The 26089-nt window shown below is 48.3% G+C and overlaps 1 protein-coding gene across 3 annotated transcripts in view; it reads right to left on the bottom strand.

The window, feature by feature from the left end:
• The window catches only part of Mpped1 (metallophosphoesterase domain containing 1), a 78573-nt gene that overhangs the window by 32235 nt on the left and 20249 nt on the right, over positions 1-26089 (bottom strand). The window lies entirely within an intron of this gene.

The following is a 26089-nucleotide window of genomic DNA, read 5'->3' on the forward strand; positions in this document are numbered from 1 at the left end:
TGGGCTTCCACAAACAGACCCACATCTCACTCCTTCAGAGACGGCCCCTGCCCCACACTTCCCTACACGCCCAGTGCAGGGTTTGGTTTCGAGCAAGGGCCCAACACACATGAATGAATGTGCTATTACCATCCCCATACAACAGATAACAAAAGCCAGTAAGGTCAGATGAGTTCGCAAACGTTTCCCCAGCAAAGGGCCGAGGGCATTCCAGAATGTCAAATGGTGGCCACAGATGGTGAGCACCGTGGCTAAGATATGCTTGGTCATTCTGGTGGCAGTCTGGAAAACATACTAGTTTCCATTCTAGGGCTAGGCATGAAGTCCCTTGGGGAGCTGGCAGTGTGAGGCTATGGAGAGAGAGCCTAGGGCTCAGGAAGAGGGACCAGTTCAGCTCTGCAACTATCTTACCTTGCAATCTTCCAGAGCCTCTGTTTCCCCAAATGTTGCATTGGAGATGGAGCAAAGATCCTGAACTCTGAGGACCCTCTCAGCTCCCTGAGACCCTCCAGGCAGGTGTATAGGTGGAGCAGGCCAACTGGAAGGACGGAAAGCCCCTTCCATAGGGCAGGACACCTGGCACATTCATGTTCCTCTCCGCTGATGCTGACACTCCCTGAGCTTAACAAAGCTCAGCCAGGGATAAAAGGCAGCTCTTGAAAGCACAGAGGTCTGGAAGCTACAAAGATGCATGAGCAGACCGCCTGGGCTGAGCCAAGGAAAGCGCACAGGGAGCAGGAAGCAGGGAGCTGCTAACAAGATGTGGCCACAGCCCTGGAGAGCTGACCTCAGACCTGGATGGGGCAAGGTGAGGAGAGGATGAGAGGAGACGCCAGGATGGGCCTCACCAAGTCCAAGCAGGTACAGACCTTGCTCCAGGGGGAGCAAGCAAGAAAAGAAGGCTGAGTTAACCCAGCATCCCCACCCCACATCATCCAGGGACATTTCAAGCTCTCTGTGAGACAAAGCCCAGTGTGGAGCTTGGTACCCAATAGGCACTCAGTGTGTGTGTGTCCTTGTTCAATGGATGCTGAGGGTGATGATATTGAGCTGCAGCAGCTACACACACACACACACACACACACACACACACACACACACACACACAAGACAGTCAGCTGCTTTGGGGAAAGCAAGATGTTTCACAATGCACATCCAACCAAGCCCAAGACAAAGGTACTGAGGCCCCATAAGAAATGCTAAAGTGATATCTGAAATTGGAATATCAGAAGTAGCAGTTTCTGACTGTGCCTTAAAGAGACAAGTGCTTCCCAAGGCTCAGGAGACATTCTGGAAGAGGGACAGAAAGATTGTAAGGGTCAGGGCATCAGAGAGTTTGCTGGGAGATTGTGTCCTCTAGTAATATCAGAAGCTATACCCATGAAGTCTCACCAATATGGCCCACCCAAATGAGAGCTGAACAAGGATGACACCAGTGGACACACCAAACTGGATGGGAAAAAGCCCATGGGGCCTCAACCCTACGCAAAGAGCTATAGGCAACTGAGGAAAGCTGGGGGCAGGAGAGGTGGCCTTCCCAGGGAAGAGCACACAACTGTTTGTCCAGTGTTAAATAGTCAGCCCTAAAAACATACGCACAAGGTTATATTTATGAATATGTACGGATATACATAAATGCATGCAATAACCATTAGTGAAAAGAGGCCGTGAATTTGAAGGAGAGTCAGGGGCAAGGTATGTGGGAGGAGCTGGAGGGAGGAAAGGGGAGGGAGAAATGTTGTAATCAAATTATAATCTCAAAACTAAAAAAAAATAAGTAAAGGTGCTTTAAAGCTGGGGGTGGGCATCGGGAAGGGGAGGTGTCACGCAGGACCATTGTCTTGGCCATAAGCCCAATTAAATAAGAATGAGTTCACCGTCCACTTTGTAACTTCATCCACAGACAGACTGACCTCTCACCTGCTGTGCCTGTCGCTCAAAAGCCAAAGGGAAAGCTGGGCATGGTGGTACACACCTGTATTTCCAGCACTCAGGAGTTGGATGCAAGAGGATCAAGGCCATCCTCCGCTACATAGGAAATTTGAGGCCAGCCTGGGTGGGATGGTTGGTCTTCACTGTCAACTTGACACAATCTAGAGTTGTCAGGTTGGCCCGTGGGCAAGTCTGTGGGTGGTTATCTTGCTACATCAATTGAGGTGGTAGTACCTGCCCACCACGGGTGGCACCATTCCCTAGGAAGGGGACTCTAAGCTGCATGGGAGTGAAGAAAGCACACTGAGTGAAAGACACACATGTCTCAGTCCATTGCCCTCTGCTCCTGATGGATGGATGGGATGGGACTGGAAGCTTCAAGTTCCTGCCTTGACTTCCCCATGATGATTGTCACCTGAAATGGTAAAGCCAAAGGGGAAAAAAAAATCCTACCACCAGTTGCTTTTGTCAGGGTATTTTATCACGTCTGCAGAAAACGAAATGAAAGCACTTGGCTACATGAGACCGTCTCCAAACAAAACAAAACACAACTGAAGCTGCATCACAGATCACACTGATGTAAAGACAGGTGGACCATGAACCTGCACTGGCTGGTTCCTTGGTGGTTCTGAGGGTCGAGCATTAGGATTGCTCTGAATCAGGTTCAAAGGTGGGTCTTGGCCGCCCCTGGAGACAGCAGAGCATCATTCACCTATGTTTTGTGAGATCTCTCTAGTGTTGTGGATTAAGTACTTAATAAATATAAACTTCCCTCTTAGAACTGGCTTTGCTGGGCTGGGGATATGGCTCAGTCAATGAAAAACTCACACAAGCTTAAGGACCTGAGTTTGATCATCAGAGCCCATGTTAAAGAAGAAAAAAGTGGGGGAGGGGAAACAGTTGGGCATATCTGCGTGTGTTTGTAATTCAGCACTGGAGAGGTGGAGTCCAGGGAGGATCTTGGGCTCACTGGCCTAACCAGCAAGCTGCAGGCCAGTTTCAAAATCAAAGTTGATGGCTCCTGAAGAGTGACACCTCTGGCCTACTCACACATTCACACACACACACACACACACACACACACACACACACACATACACACATACACACACACATCACACACACACACAACACACACACATACACACATACACACACACATACACACACACACACACACACAATATTGCAATGATGCTTTATAGTAAAATATGATCCATTTTGGAATAATGTTCCATTAGCAGATTAAAAGAATGTGTCCCCTATGGCTTTGGGTGGAATATTCTATCAATGTCTCTTAGGTCCATTTGATCTACAAGGTAATTTAACTTTTGTGTCTTTTTGCTGAATGCTGGTCTGGGTCATACTTCTCCAGGTCTCAGAGAAATAAGAAAAAAAAAAAGACCAAAATGATCAAGAAAAGAAATTATAAACATCAGAAAAGAAATAAATAGTGAATAAAGGAACAATACAAGGAATCGAAGAATTGGTTGTTTGCAAAAGATGAGCGTCTATTAAGTAATATTTTTCAGAAATTATACTAGAAGACATGAAAAAAAAATCTAGATACATGTGATCTTCCAAAATTGAGTCAAGAGGATTGAAAACTACTAAAAAAAAAAAAAAAAAAAAGAGGGATAATAAGCAATGAGATTGAAACTGTTATTTTAAAATGTCTCCCAACAAAGAAAAGCCAGAACTGGGTAGAATTCCACTCAACCTTTAAAGAAGAATGGATACTGCTGGGCCTCAAACTCCTCCACAGACCAGAAAGGGATGGAGTGCTTCGAAACTTAATCCAGGAAAACAGCTGCCTTGAGACCTGTGATGGTTTGAATAGAAATGGCCCCATGGACTCATATATTTGAATGGTCAGCCATTAGGGACTGGCACTACTTGAGAGGGATTAGGAGGTGTAACCTTGTTAAAGGAAGTGGGTCATTGTGGGGTGGGCTTTGAGGTTTCAGAAGCCTAAGCCAGGCCCAGTTCGTGTTACGAATTCATGAAAAAGCTGTTTGCCTGTGGCCTTGTGAGCCCCAGCTCAGGCCCAAGCTACACTCAGGTGGTTGTGGTGGCGCACACCGGTAGGATTTGCTGAAGGAGACAGAGGCAGTAGGATTCCGAGTTTGAGCCGGCCTAGGAGGCTTGGGAGAAGCTTTGGCCCGTACTGAACCACAAACAGTGGTGGGACCATGGAAGCAATGGCTACTGCTCCACGTTGCCAGCTCCTTCTCATCATGTTGGTGACTGCGGTGATGCTGCTACCTGGAACAAAGGGTTTACTGCTGCTGGTTCAGAGAAGAATTGCCAGGACCATCGTGTTACAAGAAAGCATCAGCAAAGGTCAGTTTGGAAAAGTTTGGCAAGACAAATGTGGAGAAAAATTGCTGTGAAGATTTTCTGTTCTAGGGAAGAATGTTCATGGTTCCGAGAGACAGACATTTATCAGACTATGATTGCTCCAAACCACAGAGGAGGAAAAAAAAAAAAAAAAAAAAAAAAAAAAAAAAAAAGTCCGCAGGAAACCATGACCACGCCTAACAGTGACTTTGAAATCTTCAAAAAGATGACAGGATCCTACAACGATGATTCCACATGGACTATGATAAAGCCATTAAGCCGATTAACACCATGGAAAAATTGACTTTGGACTACAAACTGGTCAGGACAATTTCGAGAGGACTAGTTGAGATGATCCAGCCTGACAGACTACTCGAACAAGGACTTGAAACAAGCCCTGAACTTTCCTTTTATGCAGAGACTGGACAAATGATACAGGACTTGACAATTAACCCAAAAATTTTCTTTTCAAGATTCCCTAAAGATATCTTCACCCCTAGAAAGCAAAAAGAAAAAGAGAATATAGATATGAGATAGATCATTGAATCTACTCTGAGAAAAAAGATAAAAAGAGAATATAGATATGAGATAGATCATCGAATCTACTCTGAGAAAAAAGATAAAGAAATAATAGGATAAATAGGTAGATCATTGAATCTACACTGAAGAAAAAGGGGAAGATATAAAAATAACAAAAGATAGACTACTGAATCTATTATGAAAAGAAAAAAGAGAAAATATGGATATGCTAAGATAAAAAGGGAGATTATGTAATCTACTTTTAAAAGGAACTACTTGTTTTAAATAAGATAAGTAATGAAAATTTTTTGGTCTGAGTTTATCAGATGTTACTGGACTGGACATTGTTAATATATATAATGGAGTTTTCATATGAATCTGTCATGTTAATGGACTAGACATCATTAATGTAAGTTTTGGCTGTATATATTGTATATACTTATTGGATAGTTTTTTCTTGTATTAGTTATAAGCTTTTTTTAATTTTAGACAAAAAGAGAGGAGATGTGGTGGTATTGTGTTCACCAAAATATTGTGTACTCTAATAAAAATATCTGGGGTCAGAGAACAGACAGCCACTAGATACAAAGGCTAGAAAATGGTGGCACTCACACCTTTAATCCTAGCATCCCAGAGATAGAAATCCCTCTGGATCTCTGTGAGTTCAAGGCCACATTGGAAATAGCCAAGCATGGTGACACGCCTTTAATCCCAGAAAGCCAGCCTTTAATCCCAGGGAGTGGTGGTAGAAAGCAGGAAGATATATAAGGCGTGAGGGTGAGAGGCTGGAAGCATTTTGGCTGGTTAGGCATTTGGCTGGTTAAGCTTCAGGCTTTCGAGCAGCAGTTCAGCTGAGAGCCATTGGGATGAGGACTCAGAGGCCTCCAGTCTGAGGAGACAAGACCAGCAAAGGAATTGGCAAGGTGAGATAGCTGTGGCTTATTCTGTCTCTCTGACCTTCCAGTATTCACCCCAATAACTGGCCTCAGGTTTGATTTTATTAATAACAACTTTTAAGATTCATGCAACATCGCTGCCTAAGGATTCAGATGTAGAACCCTCAGCTCCTTCCCCAGCACCATGTCTGCCTGCATGCTGCCGTGCTCCCAGCCATGATGATTGTGGACTAAACCTCTGAAGCTGTAAGCCAGCCCCAATTAAATTTTTTCCTTTAAAAGAGCTGCTATGGTCAAGGCATCTGTTTGCAGCAATAGAACACTGACTAAGACAGTACCCAAGCTGGATACGGGCAAAACAATAAAAGAAAACTATAGATCAATATCCTCAAAGATGCAAAACTTCTCAATAAAACACTTTGCAAATTGAACCCAACAGCACATTAAGAAGATCATGACCAAGGTGATTTGTTCCAGGGCGCAAGGATGGTTTGACATACGCAAATGAGTTATATGCATATGACACAACATATAAAAAGAATCAAGGACAAACATCACGTGACCGACCATGTCAGCTGCAGAAAAGGCTTTTTGACAAAATTCAATACCCCTTCAGGATAAAAGCTCAGAGGGAGCTAAAGAAGAATCATACTTCAATATAATCAAAGCTATACAGAGCACATGTCTAGCCAATGTCTTGTTAGACATATTTAAATAGGTGAAAACAGAAAAACTTTCCTTGAGAACCATGGAGGAACAAGACTAAGGTGTCCACTCATTCCATTCCTACTTTTCGCCAGAGCACTCAATCTAGAAGAATAAATAAAAAGGCTAAAAATAGGCAACAAGGAAGTCGTGTGATTTCTGTTTGGAGTTGGTATCTACTGCACCTAGAGGTACCTAAATACTCCACCAGGAGACTCTTAAAACTGATGAACAAATCCAGAAAGCCAGCAGGACACAAGATCAACTTGCAAAAATCTGTAAGTGGGGCTGGCAAGTGGGCTCAGTGGCGCTTGCTGCCAAGTCTGAGGACCTGAGTTCAGTTTCTCACAAATTGTTCCTCTGAACTCTGCATATGCACCATGGCAAGCATACACACACACACACACACACACACACACACACATACACACACACACACAAATAATTCTAAATGTATTTTTTTATCAGTAACTTTTCTATACACCAATAATAAATGTGCTGAGAGAAAAAAAAAACAGGAAAACAATCTTGTTCAATAACCTCAACAAAATACCTAGGAAAAACCAAACTGTACATATGAAAGACTTCAGCGATGAAATCTATAAAAGTAAGAAATTGAAGAGGACCTGAGAGAATGGAAAGACCTTCCAGGCTCCTAGACTGGGAGAATTAATATTGTTTAAATGGCCACATTACCAACAACCATCTACAGATTCAATGTAATTCTCATCAAAATTCCAATGACATCTCTGGCATGTGTTTGTGGGTGTACCTATGTGTGTTCACATGTGCAGGTACACATACACGTGAACAGACGTGAGTGTCCACGTGCATGTAATTGCCAAGGCTGATGTTGAGTGTCTTCCTTGATCGCTCTCCATCTTATATTTTGAGGCGGAGTCTCTCATTTGAATCCAGAGTTCACTGATCCACCTAAGCTAGCCCTCTTGCTCCAGAGATCTTTTTTCTACCTCCTGAGCACTGGGAATATGCAGACCACACACTGTGGCATTTACACAGGCACTGAGCATCTGAACCCTGGTCCTATGCTTGCACGCAAATCATGTCATCCATGATGCCCTCTTCCCAGCTCAGTAGTCATGTTACCAAAAGCAGTCTACAGAGTCGGTGCCATCCCCATAAAGACTTCGATGACTTTCTTTACAGAACTAGAAAAGGAAATCCTAAAATTCATATGCAAACACAAAAGACAGAGCCGAGGTGCCTGTAAGCAAGAAAAGCACAGCCAGAAGCAGCACAAAACCTGACTTCAAACTGTACTACAGAGCCCCAGTGACAATGGTAAGCATTGGTACAGACAGGCCAGTGGACCAGCGGGACATCAGAAAGGCCCCAAATGCAATCTATGCAGCTGCCGCCTTTGGATTCTTGACACACATGACAGAGGCCGCATGTTAGAGAAAAGAAGATACAAGGAAAACTAGACATCTACACACAGAGAATAAAACTTTGAAACTGATGCAGGGGGGAACACTTAGAGATACTGATTTGGGCAAAAATGTTTTCTGTCTAGAAATAAAAGAATCGGTGAGCAGAATTACAACAAACTAAAAAGTTTCTCACACAGTAAAGGGAACATTCAAAGGAGGGAAGAGACGGTTCACAGGGTGGGACTCATCCTTGCTGGTTATTCATTAGACAGACAACTGATATCCGGAGGATCGAACTGTAGGAAGCCATCAGCAAAAACACATAACCTGGTTCCTAGAGGGGTGAATGATCTGAGCAGACATTTCCTCCAAGAAAATATGAACACAGGTTGGAGAGAGGACTCAGTGGCAAGAGTGCTTGCTGCACAGCATGGGGGTCAGGGTTCGGAGTCCCCCAGCACCCATAAAGCATCGGGCATACATGCCTATAGAGCTAGAGTGATGGGTGAGGAAGAGACAATCGGATTGCTGACGCCTAACTCCAGATTCAGCAAGAAACCCTGTCTCTAAGGAATAGGGTGGAGAATAACAGCTCGTGACACCTGATGTCATCCTCTGGCCTCCACACTTGTGCGTAGGTGTGAGCACCAGCACACACCCATGTGTATATATCATACACACAAACACAACATTCTTACACAAAAAAATACATTAAAAATCATCTTTAATAGCCATCAGACAAATGCAAATTAAAATTTCATTGAGATTCTACCCACTCCAGTCAGAATAGCTATTTTAAAAATGAATAACCCGGAGATGGTGGTACACACTTGTAATCCCAGCACTCAGGGGGCAGAAAGTCCCAGAAAAGTCGGGGCTACAAAGTTTGAGTGATCCTGTCTTAAAACAACAGAAATAATAAGGACAAATACTGGTGAGGGTATGGCAAAAGAAGAGCCCTACACTGATGATGTAAATGATGCAGTCGCTATGGGAATCATCATGGGAACAGATAGAACTACCATATGGCCCAGTTACACTTCCCGTGGAGGACCACTGAGCCACGATGATGCCTCTCGACTGCAGGTGAGGGAAACCACAGGTCAGGGGGACAGCTGCAGAATGATAAACCAGAAGACACCTGCTTACTGTAAATGAATGTGTAAATGGAAGAAAGGGGGTGAGGAGGAGACTGAGATGTACAGACAATGAAGATTAACCCCCTAGCAGTGATTGTATTAAATCTAAAGTGCTTAGAAACTACAGTCAAAAGGCTGGGATTAGAAGAACAGAACTTTTTAAAGACAATTACAGGCTGCGTATAGGAGACATCCTTTTTCATTTGTTTGTTTATTTGGGACTGGGGTCTCACTCTGTAACACTGGCTGATCCCAAACTCATTCATTCCTTCTGCTTCTGTCTCCCAAGAGTTGAGAGTATAAGCATTAGCTACCACACCAGGCTAGGAGACAATTTCAATGGAAAAAAAATTTTTTTTAAGATGAAAATGAAAAGATAGAAGACACACCATGCCCCAGTAACCAAAAGAGCATTGAAATGGCTTCCCCAACATCAGATAAAGTATTACTAGAGAGAAGAAAGGATTGTGTAATGATCAAAAGCCAAGCACCAGACAGCCTCACTGGTGATATATACAATATAAGAGAAATTAACACCAATCCTGACGAACACAAAGAAGGGGATACTTTCCAACTTACTATGTGGCCTGTAGATCAAACCAGACAAAGCTATCACAAGAAAATGACCGACTGTGTCCTTTCAGAGTGTCAAGATGTCAATAAGATACTGCTAGGTTAAGAGCTGGAGCAATGGCTCCTGCCTAAAAGCATGCACTGCTCTTCCAGAGGACCTGAGTTTGGTTCCCATCACCTGCATCAGGCAATATACAACCAGCTGTAACTCCGACTCGGGGGATCCAACGCCCTCTTCTGGCCTGTTCAGGCACCTGCACTCACAAACACATGTACATGCACATATATATATACACGCATGATTTAAAAATTTAATAAAAACAAAATTTAAAATATGGCCAGCTCGAGCCTAGCAACACACAGAAAGCATTTACAACTGATCAAATGGGATTTGTCCAAGGGAGGCAAGGTTGATTCAATGCACACCTATCAATGTAATGCGTCATAATACTCACTGGGACAGACACCCCCACACATCGTCTTAACAGATACAGAAAAAAATGTGACAAAATCCAATATCCTTTCATGATGCAAAACACTTAAACTGGGAACAACAAAGGGGCCATCTCACTTGACACAGAACGTCTATAAAGCGCCTGTCATTAAGACGCCACTAACATCGCCATGGAAGGGACAAGGTGTCCACTCTGTCGTTCGTATCCAGCCTTGCACTCGAGGTTCCAGCCAGTGCAATGGAGCAAGAACAAGACATGAGAGCACCCAGACTGCACTGGGCTGGAAGAGATGGCTCAGTGGCAGGAGCATCTACAACCCCAGCAGTCCTACAGAGTGGGGAGACAGAGACTCCCTGGGAGCTCATAGCCAGTCTGCCCAGGGTAAACAGCAGAAAAACAAACAAACAAAAAGACCGTTCTCCAGGTGGAAAGTGAGGACTGACAGCTGAGACCTGAGATTGCCCTCTGACCTCCATACCCATGCCACTGTCTATGAACACCCACGTTCATGCATCACACACACACACACACACACACACACACACACACACACACACACACACGATGCACACACTCACAACATCCAGACTGGAATTGAGGAAGGAAAACTGTGTATTTTTATAAAAACAAACAAACAAATAAAAACAACCAAGAGCCTGTGGTCACAAGCAAGGAAGTCCAAAGCTGGCAACAAACACCAAAAAGCCCAAAGGTTTCCCCGACCCTCATCCCACCGCAGCCCTGGGAGGGAACAGCAGCCCTGCTGACATTTAGGTTTTACATTTGAGCTTCCAGAACTGGGAACAGATCAATTCCTGTCGCGTCAAACTCATCGGGTTACGGCAATCTGTTAGAGCAGCCTCAGGAGATAAATGCAATAGTGAAAACACCAGAAACCGGCGCTCACGGACTTTAAGGCCATTAGAGAGAGGGGTGGACTTGAGATCGTCAGAGCAGGTGTGGCCGGGGAGAGGGGGGGATGCACCGTGGGGGGACAGCGTGATGGAAGGGAAGTTCTGCTCTCGGTACTCCCTGCATCAAATTGGAAAGCACCCTTCCCCAATTGAGGCAAGGCACTTATAACGCCTGGCAAAGCATGATGGGAAAGAAGATGGCTCTAGTGAGAGATGGCGTGGACAGCTGTGTGTGCTGAACTGGGCCCCACCCATTCCAACTCTTAAGAGTATGACTGTGTTTGGGGACTGGGCCTTTAAGAGATAATTAAGATAAAATGAGGTCCCAGAGGGGAGACTTAATCCCATAAGACAGGGTTCTTACAAGAGAAGAATGGGCACAGACCTAACAAAGGTTAGGTCACAGCCAGAAGACGGCCACAGGTGGGCCCAGATGACTTGGCACAAATCCCTCCCTGAGTTCGATCCCCAGCACCGGGTAAACCACATGTTGTGATACGAGCCTATAGTCCCAGTGCCTGGGAGGTGGAGGCAGGAGAATCAGTTCCCAGTCATCCTCAGCTATGGAGACCGTTCTGGGCTACAGGAGACCCTGTCTAAAAGCCAGCAGCAGCGAAATTACCAATCAAAAAGGTTACAGCGGCATGTGCCATGATGTGTACCCTTTGCCACAACTGCTTTCTAATTTTTTATATATTGAAATTATCGTAAAGGTGAGCAGCCTGGACCCTGGCAGGAAGAGGTTCAGCGTGTGGGGTACTCAGAGTTCTAGCAAGGCAGGTCTGAGAAAGCTGCCCTCGGTCCCCACCCTCCCTACCAGAGGATTCCACAGCATTCTCAGGGGGAAGGCAGGGCTCCAGGGCCGGCACCTTCCTGGGGCTACTGAAGATGCACTGCTCCAAAAGGCTTCTCAGACACCATCTAGCCACAATCAACTAACTCATTAAAAGGGGGAAGGTTTCATCCAAAGCCAAGTTCATTACAGTAGCCGAAATAATTATGAGGAAGTGATTATTAAGCCTAAATGTTTTGGATGCTGAAGAGAAGGCTCAGTGGTAAAATAAATGCCTGCTACGAAGGTTCAGGTCCCCTGTACCCTAAAGCAGGTGCAGTAGCACTTACTTGCCTATAATCCCAGAGCTTGGTAGGGTGGAGGCAGGAGGATTGCTGGAGCTCACTGGCCCCCAGTCTAGCCAAATCGGTGAGACAGGTGAGAGCCCTGTCTCAAAAAATCCGATGGAGAGTGACTGAGGAAGACACTGGACGTCAACCTAGGCCTCCAAACACATGCACACACTTGTACACGCACTCACATGCGCACACACGATAAACCCAGAGTAAGGTTGAAGATTTCTATTTCCTAATACAGTTCTTGTAAAATGGACTATCTTCAGGATGAATAAATATACCTTAGACACTTGGGCATTCAGAAGTAAATCGCCTTGCCATCTCTGTTTACCCAGTCCTTTATTCTACAGTCATTTTCTTGGTCCCCCACAGTGACAGCAGGAAATAGGTCCCACCTAAGTCTCCCAAGAACACTGGAAAGTGTGGCAAAAGCAAGCAGCTGAGGCCTTTTTCTGGCCAGGTGTAAGGGAAGGGTCTGCATATGCAATAGCAATAATAAAGGACAAGCAGCAGCTCCCCACCCCTGCAAAGGTTGGGGTGCCCCAGAAGAACAGTGCATACAAGAGAGCCTGGAGGTGGGAAACAATTGCAACCTATTTGACAACAGCCTAGATGCCTATGGTGGACAAAGGGATGGGTGGAGCCAGGCCTGGGGGTACCAGGCAAGGCCCACCAAAGCGGGCAGTCTAGTTTCACTACTGTTACTGTGATTTAAAAAAAAAAAAAAAAAATCATGACAAAAAGCAACTTAGGAAGAAGGGGTATTTATTTCACCTTGGAATTCCAGGTTATAGTCCATCATTGTGGGGAAGTCTAGGCAGGGACTTCGAATAGCATCTCATCCACAGTCAAGAGCAGAGAGAATGAATGTATCCGGGCTCGTCCACTTGCTTGCTCGTACCCAGCTCCATGTCTCCATTCTTACCCAGTTCAGGACCCTCCTGCCTAGAGTGTGATGCCACCCAAGTGTCCTAGGTCTTTCCACATCAGTTAACTTCATGACAACCATCTCCCACAGACATAGCCCTAGACCAAGCCAACGTAAACACCCCCTCATCGAGGCTCCCTTCCGGGTGATTTTTAGGTTGTGTCAAGTTGACAAAATGAACCCTCACATCAGATGACAGGACACAGCAGGGAACCTCTGCGGGGGACCTCGAGAGGGTTGTTGCACAGTTCAGTAAGTTTTTTTTAATGTTTTTCTCCCCCCACCCACCCACCCACCCACCGATGGTACTATGCTACTATGACGGTATCAGTTGGGAAGTGACTATTTTGAGGGTTCGCAATGTGACGGAATCCAGCTTTCCTCTGTCAGCTCCCAGCTCCCCCCTTCAGCTTCTCGGCTGTCAACCCAGCCCAGAATTAGCTCAAAGAGGCCCGCTCGCTTGCAGGTCCTCATTTGCTTCACGCTTTCTGAGAAAGGTGTGAAATTCTCCTTGAGAGAAATCAGAGGAACAAACTTCAGCGCTTCAAATATCTGCTTTTCTTTGAAAACAAATTTCAAAGAGCTAAATCTGAACTTTTCACTGTCTGATTGAGAAACAAGGTAGGCGCTCACTCGGATGGTATTAATAATTAAAGCCACCACCAAACCCCACCCCAGGCTCTCTGGTCGTGCTCACATAGTTACCACCGCAGTCATTATTACCACTATGTCGCATCTGTCCTTCACCAGGCCCTGAATACCCACTGCCTCCCCGACCCTTCCAACCTCAACCCCCTTTACAGAGAACAAAACTGAGGCTCAGAGCCTCATGCTGGGAACAGAAGTTAAAGAGGTCGGGAGGGACTCGGGATCCACATACAACAGGGCCCCATGACTGTCGTGTTCAGTCCCTGCAGCATCCTACAACACAGCTCCCTCAAGGCTGTGGATGCAGACAGTGAGGCAGGGGAGTGAGGACTCTTCAAATCTGTGTGCTCCCAGAAAGCACTCAGCCAGGCAAGGCCAGGGAGGGGATCTCATCCCCATCCCAAAAGCCGGGGCCTCATTTCAGAAATGAAGCGAGCCAGGATGGTGGACGTAGCCGCATCCCAGCTCCCTCCGAAAACCAGAGAAGTCTTACAAAGTGAAGGCTCCCAGGGACCCTGGGCTTCAGGTACACAGTGTGGAAGGGGTACCAGCTGTCCCACCAGGGGTCAATTTTCATCGATGCCTGGGAAGAACATGCTGGGTCTCCGTGCCGAGGTGCTGGTATTCATGTACCCTATTTCCAGAGTAGTTGGTGTCCCTGGAAAGGCGCCGAGGCTCTGTCAACCACTGCCACCTGGCTGGGCCTCAGCACGTAGCTCCCACCTGCCTGGCAGCTCCATACATCCCATCTCGCCCACACTTCCAGCTGCAGCCACTTTTCCCTGCTTCTCGAAGGTACCACACTCAGGAAAGGCAGAAGCAGTGAATTCACCTCACATCTGACTACGCATCCTCGGCCCCGGCACCGCCTCATTCCGACTCACCGAGGGCCTGCCAGGGACTCTCCCTTCTGAAGAGGCAAACACTAAGGTTCAGAGAGGCTCGCCCTCCTGCTCAAGGACACACAGCTGGTGGGGGAGTGGTGGGGGAGAGACAACAGGTGGGAGAGTCCAACTCGAGTTTAGACCCAAGTCTGGGCTTTCAACCGCCTTCCCAATGTGTAGAGACCTCAAGGGGTTCTACTCCTTGCTGGGGGTGGGGAGGGGATGGATGCAGGAGTATCCCTGTTGGTGAAGGGACATGCACTTGGAAGTCGGATTATGGACTAAAACAGTGGTTCTCGACCTGTGGGTCATGAACCTTCTAGGGGTCAAATGACCCTTTCACAGGGGTCACCTAAGACCATTAGAAAACAGAAATATTTATATTATAGTTCATAACAGTAGCAAAATTACAGTTATGAAGTAGCAGCGAAAATAATTTTATGGTTGGTGGTCACCACAACATGAGGAACTGTATTAAAGGATCACAGCATCAGGAAGGTTGAGAACCACTGGGCAAAGAGATGGGTGCCTTCTAGATTTAATCAATAACACCACCAACTACCTATAGAGCTGGTACTATCTACAGCTCTAAGGAGACAGAATCCCCCTGGAGTATCAAGGCCCTGATCTCCAGCCCACTCTGGACCTCAGTTTCCCCATTTGTGAAATGGGGACAGTGTCACTCAGGCCTGAGGCTGCCTGTCTCAAATTAGAAGTAAGGAAAACACACGAAAATGTCTATGAATTGTGATATCATCGCTAGACTCCTGTGAGCTTACACTTGGCTTTGGAGAAAAAAATGTGCTTTTCAACAGGAAACCCGGGAGGTTGGAATTCTCATATCCTATCTGCAGCTTCAATGTGATTTGATTTTCATTGATGTTAGTGCAACAGAACATCATTCCTTATCACTGCATCATAGCGATCTTGTTAAATGGAACTGTTTCCTTGTCTGTGATAAAGACAGTAACCACACATCCCTCCAGACTCGTCAGTGTTGTCCGCGGCATGGCCACAGGCTCCTGCGGCTACTTCATTTCAAATTAATCACAAAGAAGTCAAATGCAAAATTGGTTTCTCAGTCACACTGGCATTTATTTCAAGGGCCTGCCACTCCCGTGGGGCTAGTGGATCCCAAGGACAGCACAGGTATAAACATTTCTACTACTTCAGAAAGTTCTGGGAAGTGCTAGTCTAGGGCCTTGATACTCACGGTGTGATTCTCAGCGCGGTGCGGGGGGTGGGGGTGGGGGGGGGATTGATGTCTTCTGGGAGCTTGTAAGACATGAGAAACCTTGAGTTTCCTGGGAACCTGCCCAGCAGAGAGCCAGATAATGAAGTCTGAGATGAGGTGGTCTGAAAGCAAATGGAAGGCCAGAGCCAGATGAAGCGGTGCATGCCGATAATCCCAACTGGGGCAGGAGAGTGGCACGTTTGAGACCAGCCTGGGCTGTAGCTTATGTAGAATAAGACTTGATTCCAAAAACACAGACCTGAGCAGGCGAGATGGCTCCGTAGGTTAAAAGGGCTTTGCTGCCAAGAGCGGTGGCCTGACGTTGATCCTCAGAACCCACGTGGCGGGGAGAGAGACTTGGCTCCTGTGGGCTGCCCTCTGACCTCCACGCATGCCATGGCTTGCACACCCCACACACACCACAAATATAAACAAAATGATGCTTTAAAGGTTTAAAACAAAATCCCCAGGGACCGCAAGGACGACTCGGATTGTAAAATGCACGTGGCACCTTACACGGGGACCCACGTGGCAACCCCCAGTGCGCATGTGAGGAAGCTGGGCAGGATGGCGCCACACACTGGTAAGCCCAGTACTGGGAGGGGCAGAGACCAGAGGCTCTTTGGGGCTCTGTGGACAGTCATCTAGGGGGATCTGTGAGACCCTGTCTCAAAAACCAAGGTGAAGGAGCACCTCAGAAATGACATCTGAGCTGACTTCTGGCCTCCGTAAGCATATATACACACACGCACCCCCCCACACACATATGTGCCTCACACACAGAACATATACGCACACTCACCTCTACCACAGGAACCCCACACACACATGCACCCCCCCACCCCATTCACAGGAACACACACACATACATAGAAACACACACACACACACACACAGGAACTCACCCGCACCCACATTCACACACACACACACACACACACACACATACACACACACACACATATGCACCCACACCCACAACCCACACACACAGGAACCCACCTGCACTCACATTCACACAAGGACTAGACCAGAACAGCAGACCTCTCCCATGAGAAGAGAAGAGGCTGCTCTGGGCTGGGAACACAACTCCAGCGCCTGCCACCTCTCTGCATGACAACAACATTCTCCAGGCCCAGAGCGTCTCAGGAGGCTGATGCTGAGCCCAGGTGTGGATTCTGGTGCGGAGAAGTGGGAGAGAGGAAACAGAATCTTCCAGGCATTTCAGAGCTCTGTGCCCGGGGACAGAAGACTTTAGCTCTGTGCTGGCCAGGATTTCCTGGCTTCCTGATTATTCCTGTTCTGGAATATGATCCAATATGAAAATGACATTTAAAAAACCCACGGGCTTATTTCACATCCAAACACATCCCTCCACGTCTGTGCAAAAGAGGAAGCGTATCATACAAGATTCACTTCCTGAAGGAACAAGCAGCTGGCTAGCTCTCCGTCCACACCATGATGGTTCATCTTCGTGGCCAACTTAACTCAATTCAGAATCACCTAAGAGACACCTCTAAGTATTCCCGTGAGACAGTTTCCAGAGAGGCTTAAGTGGGGAGGGGAAGACCTACCCTGAGCATGGAGTCCTGACCTGAATAAAAAGAAGGAAACTGAGCGCCGGCCTCTCTCTCTCTCTCTCTCTTTCCCTCAGTATATGTCTCTGTCTCTTTCTCTGTCTCTCTATCTCTCTGTCTCTCTTTCTCTCTATCTCTGTCATCTCTGTCTCTTTTTTCTCTGTCTCTGTCATTTCTGTCTATCTCTCTGTCTTTCTCTATCTCTCTGTCTCTATCTCTCTGTCTCTCTTTCTCTGTCTCTGTCATCTCTGTCTCTTTTTTCTCTGTGTCTCTTTCTGTCTCTCTCTGTCTCTTTCTCTCTTAGTCTCTCTCTGTCTCATTCTCTCTGTGTCTCTGTCTCTTTCTCTACCTCTGTGTCTCCTCTTTCTTTCTCTCTGTCTCGGTCTCTGTCTGTCTCCCCCCCCCCCCCCCACCTCTGGAGTGTGGACATGATATGACCAGATGCCTCACGCGCCCACCACCATGCTTTCCAGCCACGATGGACTGAGCCCTGGAACTGAGCCAGAAGGAAGCCTGCCTCCTTATAGCAGCTTTCCTCAGACTCATGAGAAAACTGAAGAGTGGACAAGAGCTGATGAACCTGAAGGTGAGAGGGACGGTCGGGCCACGTGTCAGGACCACGCTGGGCCCTCCACCCAGAAGGCCAGTCCACTCACCACTGCAGAGGACAGCCACCTGTCCGCCATGCCGCATCTGGGAGGCAGATGAGCTGGGACTGAAGCCTGAACAGCCCAACCTGGTCCCAGCCTCTCCCTCCACTGTCTCCTCGTCCTCTTGTCTTAACGTCTCTGGGGTGGGAGTCTCCGTGGGCTCCTGCCACTGTCTCCCCCGGTGTCTAGGACGAAGTGTGGAGTCAGGGAGGTAGGTGCCCTACAGACACCGGATGGAAGAGGATCAGAGCCACCAGGTATGTAGGAATACCAGCCCTAGGCTCCCAACTGTCCCACAACCTGTTCAAGCTAGGACTGAGCCCACCTTTCCTCAGTCCAAACACTACCCCACGCCCAAGCCCAACAAAGTGCCTTCTGCCTGAAGCTCTGAATTCCTGGACTTCATCCCCCACCTCACTCAGCCACTCAGTGGACCTCCCAGCCCTCATATCAGCTGGAGACGGCAGCTGCCTCCGAGCCGGGACAGGATCAGCGCTGGCCCCAACTGTTCACATCTCTGCTCAGCCTTCACCTCACTGAGGTTCCTACCCTCACCTGCTCCTCTGTCCTTGCTATATCACAGCTCTGGGTACGCAGGCTCTGCCTTCTCCCTCGGCCTTACAGAGGCTCACTGCTGAACCCCCGGTGCCTGGAGTCAAGCCCAACCCATATGAGGAGCTCAGCAAATGCCGACTGAGTAACAGCCCCTGAAAACTGGAACACGAATGCCCAGGGTGACCCTCAGGGTGGGCTTCAAAACAAACAAGGAGTGGAGTCTCTGGGCAGCAAGGATGCCTGCGAGATGGCGGCAATAGAAGGCAGGAAGGAGCAGTGCAGGACAGCTGGACGAGTTTACTGTTGAATCGTATGGGAGGTAAAGATGTTATGAGTAACCAAGTAGATGCAGAAAAAGGAGGAGGAGGAGGAGGAGGAGGAGGAGGAGGAGGAGGAGGAGGAGAAGAGAAGAAGAAGAAGAAGAAGAAGAAGAAGAAGAAGAAGAAGAATCCCAAGCCAGCAGATGGAAAAAGAAACCTCAGACTAAAAGAAAGCAGGGGTGGTATGGAGGACAGGAATTCAAAATGAGTGACATAAAGGGACTTGTTTTATACATTAGAAAACACTAAACAAACCTTTGTGGTTATTCACATAAAATCCTTTGACAAGATCCTCCCACAGGAAAGACTCGGGTGGAACCCTGGGGATGAACCCAGAGCTAAAGGAGACGTGTCAATGGGGAGAGTCAGCATCGGCATATTTCCATTTTCACTTTGGCCCCCAGGAAGCTCAAACCCCAATTTCCCACTCACAGAGCCACGTAGCCCCAAATGTTGATACTCCAGGAGCACATTTTTAATCCATCATGAACACTGGGATGTTTTACTATGTCATTATTAGTTTTATCAGCCATCCTAAACCCTTGGATGTAAGATAGAACACAAGTAAGCAAAAACTAAAACCCTAAACCATGCAAGAACTCCTGGGCAGTCCAGGGCTTTCAAAGAAATGCATTTGTCTTGTTTGAACATTATTATTATTGTTGTTGTTGTTATTTAAGACATATATATATATATATATATATATATATTGGATTATGGTCCTTAAAAAACATATAAAATATACCACAGTGAACCACACTATGCACATGCACACACACACACACACACACACACACACACACACACACACACACCAGCGGGTCTCATTTCATTTGAGAAGCCACTCTGTTGTAAATAGGTAATTAGCGCTTAAGCACACCTTCCAAGGGGCTTATGCATTAACATGAAAATACTGTAATTATGGCTAGCCAAAATTGCCCACCACAACTTCCAATCTCAGGTCTTTCATCTTTATTAGAAGTTAATTTTCTCCCTTTTAGCCCCTAAAACACAGTTTGCTTTGTAAGGGTTGTTTCTTTTTTTTTTTTTTTTTTTTTTTAATAAAGAATATAGAAAATTAACTTTTAAACGAATCCCAATCCCCACAGCACTAGGCATCCATCCGTCCTGCAGTGGAACACCAATCACTCTTTCTCACATTGGTGACGGTGACTACCCCATCAGAATCCCTGACTGCCAGACTCTGAGAGAAAAGACACCAGAAATGACGCCAGGCCCCGGTGTTAAAAAGAGAAAAGAGAAAACGCGGTCACCGCAGTGGCTCATGCGGGTTAAAGCGTTTGCCACGCAAGCCTGATAACTTGATTTTGGTTCCCAGAACCCACTGAAGGGTGCAAAGAGAGAACTGACCCCACCAAGTTGGCTTGTGACCTCACACAAACCCCTCCACACAAAATAATAATTATTTCAAACAGGGGGTGTGGTAAAAGCACATAAAAATAGCCTCATGTGACCCAGTATAATAAATTTTAATAGATAGATAGATAGATATAGATATAGATAGATAGATAGATAGATAGATAGATAGATAGATAGATAGACAGATAAGTAGCAAGAGCCAACTACAACAAAACTTAATCTTTAGGCCTGAGTCTTGGCTCCTGAAAATGTCTGAACACTGACGTAATGTGCAATATATTTTCCAGGCCATGCGCATGCTCAGCAACAACTCTTGTTAGCTTTCAAAAGAAAACAATGTACTTTGGACATTTTTATTGATTGTTTTAGCTTATTTGAGTGCTTCATACATGTATAAAATGTATTTCAATGATACCACCTCTCTTGGTCCCCTATAGTTCCCCTGGACCCAAATCTGTGTTCCTCTTTTTCTTTCTCTCTCCTTTCATTCATTCATTCATTCATTCATTACCCCTCTATGTTTAATCAGTGCTGCCCAGATGCATATGGTGGGGGCCATCCACCAGAACAACTGCAACCTACCTAACCCAAAGAAAATAACTCCCTCCCCCCGCCACTTGCAACTGCCAGTGGCTTCTCAGCCCGAGTGGGGCCTAAGGAGCCCCCCACCCACCAGTGGAGGTTTGCTCTGACTGGCTGGAGGTCTCTTGCAGGCAGCTGCCCTGAGTCTGTGAGCATCCCCATGGTTAGATTTTTTTTTCCTAACTAACATGCCCCCATGGGAATTCATCTCATCTCTATCTCTTTTGAGGACCAGGCCCACAATCTCCCCCTCTCATGCCTTCATGCCCCTGGCCCCCCCCCCCCCCCCCCCCCCCCCCCCTATGCCAACGTCCCCGCAGCTCCGTTTCCACTCAATCTCCACCCTGCAGCCAGTGGGGCTCCTGAACAGTGACCCCGCCCCCCCCAGCCTTGTGCAGCAAATGACCAAACTCCGAAGGGCTGCGGCAAGTGGTCTACACCTGGGCTCCCCCACCTACCAGCACCAGGAAGTTCATGGCGGGGTCTTTCTCAGCTCAGGCCCCTCCTAGAGGGTCTTCCAGGCAGCCCCCACCACAGTCAGCTAACACCCCAACTCTGTGAGTTGACTAGGGTCTTCTGTTCGGTACTAAATGATCCTACCCTCTCACTGGGCTTACCTGTCACTACTTCAGGGGTCAAACAAATCCTTCCATACTATTATGGCTGACTCTTCATATCAGGGAACATAGCAGACCCCCAGGACATGTACCCACTGGGCTGAATGAGGATCCCTGCCTGTCCCCATAGCTAGGCAGGAGAGGCAGACCCCAACTAATGCACACTGGGACCGTAACTTCATAAGGCTTGTGGACCCCGGTGCAGCTTCCCTGGATGGGACCTGGAAACTCTAGTCCCGCAGGCAAGGTTCAGGCCTCTCTCATTTGATTGAAATGGACTAGGGTGGTTAACCAGCTGCTGAGAACAGCTGGTTCCTGAGCCACCAGTGGTCCCAGAGCCCTGAGTTCAAGTTCTCTGGGGTCCTGACATGGTCAGCATAAGGCCGCCCACCCTGATACCCCAACACTGAGAACTATGGAGCCCTTCCCATGCAAGGCCAAAATCGACCTCCAAAGAGGTGAGAGACCACAGGGGCCACCCTAGCGGAGACAGCCAATCAGGAGGGAGGGAAAGGAGGTAGCTAAGGAGGGTCGTCAAACTCCAGCAGCAACTGAAACATCTTTTGACAGGAATAATCAGAATGTGTTGGCTCTTCAGGGGCTTTGCAGGACCACTCACTCTCCCTGGCTCCTTCCCCCACCTGAACTACAAAGAGGCAAAATGGACCGTCCTCCGACCTTCAGCACAGCCATGGCAAGGCTACCAATGAGGCAAGATCCAGACCCGGGTTTGCAGTACGTCCGCCACTTCCCCCCACCCCCTTCCTCCCTCGCAGATTTTAATTAAGGGTTTCCTTGCAGAAGAGCGAGCTCTATTTAACTAAATCCTTGGCCCACTTTTATATTGTCTTCTCTATGCCAGGGCGCCAGGAAAAGTTAATTATAACTTCTAAACACTCCATTAAGGGTGCCCCCCACCCCCACCCCGTCTTCCTCCTCTGCCCGAGGCCGTGTGCGACAGAATCAGCTGGTTCATTGTGCCCTTCCCGGACCTCACTCTGCTTTTCTTCCATGCCCAAGGCTAAGCTGCCTGGGCTGAGCTGGCCTCATCTCCAGCCCCAGCCCTTTCAGAGAGGCTCACGGGAGCCCACCCCACGGCAGGAACGGGAGCCAGCTGGGACTGGCTCATCCAGCACCCCACACATGCAGCAGGTGAGGCTGGTGAGTGAAGAGGCCAGCAGGCCAAGAGGACAGACAACATCTGGGCCCAGACAGGCAGACTGACCAGCCACTGGTTTATATTGTGGCAAGCCGTAGTTTGAGTCACCACGCATGGGGTGGGGTGTGTGTGTGTGTGTGTGTGTGTGTGTGTGTGTGTGTGTGTGTGACCTGAACTGTCCGCTGGCCCTGGAGAAAGGGAAATTAATTCCCTCGAGGTATCCCACTGGTTTGCGTGGGAGTAAAAGCTGGGGCACTGTCTGTGGTTAAGGTGGTTGAGAGGGAGGGAATGGAGGGACGCCCCTTCACGGATCAGGACGGGGCTCCAAAGACGTGATGGAGAAGCAAGAGGAAGGAGGATCTGGGGCCAGGAAGGAGAAGTCTGCAGAAGTGCCCGTTGGGTGCCAGGTGCACCGAGCACAGGCTACAGGGAGGGATGGGAATGAATGAGCGGCCTTTGGCCTCCTGCCCACCCTGGGGTATGCAGGGACCGACCTGAAGCTGGAAATGGAATGGAGGCCATAAAAACCATGTATCCCCAGCCAGGGGCCAGGAGGTGGTCCTGGGCCGTCCAGCAATAAGCAGACGTGTTCCCCACGGGACTACCATTTATCATTTGGCGGCAGCAGATCCCGGCCTGGTGTCCTCACCCAGGGAACCCTGAACCAACCAGTCTTGGGGGAGTGGGGGGGGGGGTGACTGCGCTGCCTGCTGCTGATCACGTCATCGCCGAGGAAGAGGAAAAGAAGGAACTTCCTTCGCTCCATTCATCAAGTTTTGCATTTTTCCTTTGACTCTGAAAAGCTGGCGGATGTGCCCTCAGCCATTTCTTAACTTCTTCCTGGGACAGTCACAGGAGAAACCGGGGTGCCGCTGCGGCTCCCACCTTCACCCCTCCAAGGACCCGGAAGGCAGGATGCCTATAATGATGAGAACACAGACATCCCTGCAAGCTGGCAGCGGCTCAGAGGCAGTGTGGGGTGGTGGGTGGGCTGCTCAGCCCTGGTCAGGTACCTAAACCTGTCTCCCTGAGACTTGACGCTAGCTTTTAAATCTCCCATCTGTCAGGAACTGGCCTGGAATGAAACTTCACATTTATCCCTGAGATCAGCAAGGAGGGAAGACATTCCCTGGGGTTCAGCTCCAGGACCCAGGCAGTGGCATGCCTGCAGGCTGAGAAAGACTCGTGAGTACACTGGGGTGACTGGATAGCCAGGTGGGACACTCCTCCTGGACAGATGTACAGCACCAGCCACCAAGGAGACCAGGTCTCAGAGCCATGAGCTCTGTCTTTATCTGCTGCTGAGTAGCACACGCTTCCCTTAAGGAACTAGAGGAGAGCAAGGCCATGGCAAAGGAAATGATTCTCCTGACCCAGACATCCATTCTGGAATCTTCCGGAGTATCCAGCCATGATGCCACCACCCTGACTCTACTATCCAGATCTGCCTTTGGAAAGTCACGGAGCCCTCCTTAGCCCCTCCCCACTCCTGTTAAAGCCTCCGTCACACTTAGAATCAGCACCAATTGCTAACCAGCCCTCCTCACACCTCTCCCACCTCCGGGCCTACGGCAGCCATGTCCCCGGCCCCACAGTCCTCCCCAGCTCTGCACACTCTACCCAATGTTCACCCTCAGGTCTGGTCCAAAGTCGCCATAAGCACCCAGCCAAAGGCCTGCACGACCACATCCCCAGGTCCCCAGGTCAGTCCTCCGCAGAGTCGTGCTTCTCTCTATGGACCAGATCACTATCTCCCCAAGAGACTGAGCAGGGCCCCAGACACTTGTTCCCCACTGTTCCCAGCCCCCGACATAGGCTGACTCCTACGGACCCCCCAGAGGTGAGTCTTCCGGTCTGTTCTCTGTCTGTGGAGATGGCTGGCTGCAGAGATCACACGTCAACACTCGGAAGCAGAGAGGTTAACATGCATTTACAGCCAAGCCTGCCAGTTCCCCACTCCTTTCCTGAGGGAGTCCTGATATGGCAAATACCAGTTCATACCAGTTCACAGAAGCATCCGTGCTTGCACTCTACACTTTACAGTGCACAAAGCTTAATCAACGGTTTCTCCCACGCCGGCCTCTGAGCTGTCTTTGGAGGTGGACAAGGTAGCCTGACCACCATGCAAAATGGAGTAACTGAGGTCCAGAAAGACCTCCAGCTGCCACAGTCACCCACTCAGGAAGCAGACCCGGGGTGTCAGCCCCAGACAGTAAAGCCACGCACCCCACCACTAAGAACAAGAGATGTAACGAAGAGCCTAATCGCAGAGTCCTACTGCCTGAGTTTGAATCCCAGCTCTGCCACATACTAGCTGCGTGGCCTTGGGCAAGTTGCTTTGCTTCTCCGGACCTTGGTTTTCCACTCTGTAAAATGGAGCTAACAATAGCTGCTCCCTCACGTCATCAGGACTGAAGGAGGTGATTCTACAGAGGAGGGCACAGAGTGGGCACTCAGGAAACACATGCTGTATCCACATGCACTCTGCACACACACACAGACACCACACACACACCTACACCTACACACACACACACACCTACACACACACACAGAGACACACACAGACACACACACACACATACACACACACTGACACACAGACAACACACACACAGACACCACACATACACACACCTACACACACACACACACACACACACACACACACACACACACACGACTATTTCCCAGCCGGAATCTCCAAGCCCCCAGGAGTCTCTTCTCCCAGCAGGAGCAGCACACTCTAGCAACCAATAACATTTCCACCAAGTGCCTGGTTCCTGGCCCTGGATCAAGAATAGAGGGCAGCTCCCGGCTCCCCAGCCTGCAGCTCACCCTACGCAGTGACATCCCTGGCCTCTTCAAATGCTTCAAGGCAGCCAAAAAGAGAGGCCTGTGGGAGGAAGCCTTCAGGGTCCCATGCTTTGCCCCAAACCATCTGGCCACACCCTGTGCTGACTCTCAACTCCTCTGTCAAGGCCCAAGCCTCCAAGAGAAGTCCACCTTGAAGACTCCCCTTCCCTGGAGAAAGCCACAGCCCATCCCCATGCCATAGTCCCTTGATGATCCGGGCCCACAGACCACTCAGCTCAAGTATTTGAGCCATACTGCAGGGTCCATGAATTCTCATCTGTCAAAAGAGAATGCACAAAGAAATATCTCACCAAAGCTATGGTCACATTTCACCAAGGCAGAGAGCAGAGAAGAACCTGGCACACAGTAGGTATCTGGCCTGTGGTGATCCTGACCCAGCCAAAGGGAAACTCTCACCTTCTATCACTCACAGCAGAAGGGACAAAGAGCTACCCTGGGCATGGAGAACCCTGAAGGAGACAGCCCAGCGCATGTCCAGGGAAGCACCTGGCTGTCTCTGGCCTCGACTACACACTCCCTACCCTAGCCTTCACATGTTCTAGCCCAAATGAGCTTGGATTAAAATTTCCCATTTGAAAAATCAATATTTAAAGTGCCAAGCCTGCCAAGTGGGAAGAAAAGCCTTGCTTGTAAATATTTGTCTCACTGGCAGAGCCGGGCCTCTCGCTCAGTACAGCTACCCGCTT

This window comes from Peromyscus leucopus, chromosome 20 (assembly GCF_004664715.2).
Source record: "Peromyscus leucopus breed LL Stock chromosome 20, UCI_PerLeu_2.1, whole genome shotgun sequence".
Classification (NCBI taxonomy): Eukaryota; Metazoa; Chordata; class Mammalia; order Rodentia; family Cricetidae; genus Peromyscus; species Peromyscus leucopus.